Source organism: Saimiri boliviensis, chromosome 18 (assembly GCF_048565385.1).
Source record: "Saimiri boliviensis isolate mSaiBol1 chromosome 18, mSaiBol1.pri, whole genome shotgun sequence".
NCBI lineage: Eukaryota > Metazoa > Chordata > Mammalia > Primates > Cebidae > Saimiri > Saimiri boliviensis.
In genome coordinates this window covers 3,896,460-3,901,527 of record NC_133466.1, presented here as the reverse complement: position 1 = coordinate 3,901,527, position 5,068 = coordinate 3,896,460, and positions in this window count along the sequence as shown.

Below are 5,068 nucleotides of genomic sequence, written 5' to 3'. Positions count from 1 at the left end.
ACTTCTGACATCCGGCTCCACCTCCACCTCCACCTCCTTAGCGGAGGAAGAACAGAAAACATTTATTCACCTATTTATAGTTGTAGCATCAGGTGCATCTTGGTCACACGGTAAATCTTTGAAATTCGACAGTCCACACAAAGCGCATTCAGTATGGATTAATCAGAAACACTCATCTGTTAAGAATATATTTTGTCTGAGCCACGGCAGATAACAGAAAAGCTTCTAGAGTCAGAGAAGAAAGTATGAACTTAATTCCGCTAAGACAATGACTTTCCCGTTGTTTGTCCAACCAGTCTTCAAACTGATTGCGTAGCATACCTTTAGAGAGATTCCCTTTCACCATTTAGAAGTCACTGACCGTATCGTTATTCTTCGGAAGATAAATGACTCTCAAAGCCTTTTCCGTCGCTTTTTTGCAATTGTTTTCACCTGTCCCACATAAACGAACTTACCTGCACGTGGGGTACACCTACCAAAAACATAAGATACTCACATAATACCTGAGTCCCAGAAATATAGATGGCACCAGGGAAGGGATAGCTGGCCACAGTATTAGTAGCTTCCCACAAACTCAGCCCTTTCCTGGCTCACACGAGCATGACCTAATTAAGACTGAAAGTATCCAAGCCCGCCGGTGCCCAGTCCTTCGCCCACATAACAAAATGGGGAGTGGCTTTGGACCAATGGCTTGCATCAAAACAATCCTGGGGCTGTCTTTCCTAGGAAAGAATTCCACCTATCGCAAGGCAAAAGAGACCAGAGGCCTTTCCAAGTCGATCCCTGTAACCCCGAGAGGGCGGAGGAAGCAGGGAAATAGCAGAATGCTTCCAGTTAAACTCCAGTTCCCTCTTCCAGATATCAGGCATGGCTGCTCTGGGAACCGGCTTCCTCCCGGGGCTAAAATCCACAGAGGCTCCAGCAGGCACAGAAACACAGATAACCAGATCATGCGCTTTCATTCTAACCTGTGGTAACGTTTGGAATTCCAAAGGAAACCAGCAAGCCATTTAAAACAAACCGTGTTTCACATGGTCATAGTAAAATCTAAACAAGAGTTTTGTGCCAAAAATGTTTATCTCATTTCTATCACAAGAATAGCTTAGAAGAATATCTCAGAAAAACAAGAAGTTCACGGTGGGCCATTTTTGGCTTTCATTCTTGCTGATACCTCTGTTTACTATCAGCATGTAGCAAATTAGTTTATCTGTATCAAAAGAGTAAGTGGGAAAATGCCTTCTGAAAGATGGAAGCAGGGTGAGAACATCCCCTCCCAGACAGGCTGTGGTTGGCAGCTGTGCAACACTGAGAAATGCTGAGAGGCTTCTCTCCGAACACCCGTTTTACTCACCGTTTCTGGAGCTGCCATTATTAAAAGCAGAAATAATTTCCTCTTTCATTATAAAAACAGGTGTGATGGTAAGCAGGCCGCCAACAGGTTAGACCAATGGGGGAAGATTTTCCCCGAGTCACTCAGCCTTGCCGACTCAATCATCATAGCAAATGGCATTATCGCGGGCACCTGCGTAACCCAAGCTGCATGGAGCTATCAGGTGGCCCTGAGCGGTAAGGCTACGGAGACCTGGGAGGGAAAGATGTGGCTGCCCTTTCATTAGTCAGTAAGGTGAGCAAACCTTTTCAGAAACTTTGCCTCAGAGAGTCATTGGAACACACAGGCTCCTTTTACTTGAAAGAACCGCTGGGCCCTGTGCAGAGTCAGTGATGGCCGTCAAGAGGCAGGAACACTCTTTGGTGGGGGTTTCTGTCCCTCCCTGTAACCGAGCCCCCAAATTCAATTCTGCAGCTGCCCCGCAGACGAAAGACCAGGAGCCTGAAGATGGTCACTGAAGCCAGCACTCCACAAAAGACAGGTCATGTTTCCTTCCTCGGAGGCCTCTGCGTCCGGAGAGGCTTCTGCGTCCCAAGAGGCTTCTGCACACAGCCCTGCTTCAAGGGGTTTTAGCGGGAGAGGACGATTCCCTCCTGTTGTGAGGACCGGAGCTCCGAGCATCTTTGAAGAGCTGAATTTACCCTTGTGGATGGGGAATCCTGAATCCATGCATTTCTTCAGCAAATATTTAGCAAGCATCTGCCGTGAGTCAGGCTCTACACAGAGAGCAGACAGCAAAAAAGACAAAGCGCTCCTGTGGGCCCCCAGTGATAAGCATTAGGGAGAGATGAGGCGGGAGGGGCTGAGAGCGATGGGGGCAGAGTGGTGGCAGGACGGCCTCTAGAGAGAGTGAGGTTTCAGCAGGGACCCTGGTGACCAGTGAAGTGAGTCTTACAAAATTGTTCCAAGGAGGCGACCAGCAACTCCAAAGCCTGGAGAAGGGGCTGCGCTGGAGTGTTTGAGGAACCCCAAGAGGGACCGTGAGCCTAGAGAGCATGGAACGGGGAGTGCCAGGAGGTGCCAGTGGCAGATCCCGGGGCCCAGGGGCGTGGGGGGGGCTCTGATTTGCTCTTGGTGTGCGGAAGTGCTCGGGGGATCTGGCTGGGGCAAATTCGGATTGACAGGCAGGGCACAGAGTGGGGTAAGCCTGGGGGTCACGAGGAGGCTGCAGCTCACAGGCCTCGAGGGCCGTGACTTGGACCAGGTGCTAGTGGTGCCGACGGTGGGGACTGACTGCCTGAGACTGATTTTGAAGGCAGAATTGGCGGGATGTGCTGACGGCAAGTGCCCGGCAGTCCATGTTGACGTCGGCCTCGCCCCCCTCCCGGTGGGTGCCTGCCCACATGCCTGTCAGTGCCCGTTGTCTCCTTCAGGCTCGCTTCTCTCTCCTTCACCTCTTCCCTGGCTACTCTCTCCGGTCCCTGAATGAACGTTTGCCCTCAAAGGCAATGGCAGGAAATTTAACATGCCATCCCTCCCTTGCTTTTCCCTGTGTGTGATAGGAGATGCTCCCGCCCGGAGTAAGCCGTCAGGGGACAGATTCTGGCATGAGCTTTCACTCCTAAGACCCTGCGGTGCTCAGCACAGCCATGTGTGTATGACAGGGGCTTTGTATACGTGGATGAGCTGACCCAGGGGAGCAAACCACACCACGTCGACACGCATAGCCAAAGACCAGGGCATGCTAGCACATGTGTCAGATGTACATTAAAGGTCAAACCAGCTCCCCAGGGGGCAGGAGGGAAAGACCCCACAAAAATGGCTACTCTTCCTCGCCATAAAATAGCCTCTCAGAAGTTTACTTACAAATCAGTTCCATGGAGCTCAAACTAAAATGTTAAAGAATCAGAGAAATAAGTGTATCTGAGGCCTAGCACACGACAGGCACAAAGCCAGTGCCATGAGCAGACTTGGTTTTGGGGCGCGAGCGCCTTATCCCGTCCTGATATCTCTCCTGGGAGCCCTGCAAAGCTTTAGTAACAATTTACAAACAGTGTGAGTTACAGGCACATTCTCTTCAGTAAGTGAGGGGAAATTGGTAGTCTCTTCCCTGTTAGGCTTGAAAGATGACTTTTCAAGTTGTAAAGGAAGGATTAAGCTAGATAGGACATCTCCTGGCTTACACAAATAAGGGTTTTTTTTACAAGAGAAATGCATAGAAGCATTTTTCATTTTATTTTATTTTATTTCAGATGCGAGTTTCGCTCTTGCTCCCCAGGCTGGAGTGCAATGGTGAGATCTTGGCTCACTGCAACCTCCGCCTCCCGTGTTCAAATGATTCTCCTGCCTCAGTCTTCCAAGTAGCTGGGATTACAGGCATGTGCCACCATGCCCAGCTAATTTTCTATTTTTAGTAGAGATGGGGTTTCTCCATGTTGGTCAGGCTGGTCTCAAACTCCCAACCTCAGGTGATCCGCCTGCCAAGGTGATGCACTCGGCCTCCCAAAGTGCTGGGATTACAGGCATGAGCCACCGTGCCCAGCTGCATTTTTCATTTTAATATGTTATAACCATAACACAATTGCTCAAAACAGGGTTTATTATTTAGAAGAGAAAAATATACCTGAGTAGAGACTATTTTTCACACACAAATCTGCTTTTTCCTTTTGGGTCACAAGCTTCCTCTATTTACAGACTTTCAAGTTCAAGATAAATCATTTGATTGTGGAATTATTTCATCTTTTGAGTTCCTCAAGGAAAAAGAATACTGAACTCTCAGGATATCATGCTAAGTAAAATAAGCCAGACAGAGAAAGAAAAATACTGCAGGATCTCACTTATATGTGGAACCTTTAAAAAAAAAATGTTGAATACATGGAGAATAAAGTGGGGGCTCTCCGGGGAGGGCGTGGGGGCAGGAAATGGAGAGGTGTGGGTCAAAAGGTATAAAGTGGCAGATGTATAGGCTGAAGAAGTCCAGAGACGGAAGGTACAACTGACAACCAGAGGTATAATGTCTTACTGAATAGTGAAAATTTGCCGAGAGCAATTTCAGTTTCTGTTACCATAAAAAAAGAAGTAAAAAAGTAACAATGCAAGATGACAATATGTTAATTTGCTTAATTATGGCACTCACTTCACTAAGTACAAATATATCAAAACATCACATTGTACACCTTAAATATGTACAGTGAAAAGAATATTATTTAAAAGTCAGACCAGGCATGGTGACTCACACCTGTAATCCCGGCACTTCGAGAGGCCGAGGCGAGTAGATCACCTGAGGTCAGGAGTTTGAGACCAGCCTGGCTGATGTGGAGAAACCCCATCTCTACTAAAAATACAAAAATTAACCAGGCGTGGTGGTGGGCACCTATAGTCCCAGCTACTCAGGAGACTGAGGCAGGAGAATCACTTGAACCCAGGAGGTGGAGGTTGCAGTGAACCAAGATCATGCCACTGCACTCCAGCCTGGGTGACAGAGTGAGACTCTGCCTCGAAAAGATCAAAATAAAAATATATAGATAAATAAATATCATAATATGCTCACATTTAATGGTGAAATACTAAGACCTTGTCCTCTGAGATAGAGAGTTATACAAGAAGGTGCACTAGTCCCACATCTGTTTGACATTTGACTTGGAGTCCAAACCAGCACAATAAAACCCAAAAAAATAATAAAAGGAACAGAGCTGCCATGAACATTCATAGACCAGTCTTTGTGTGGACACACATTTT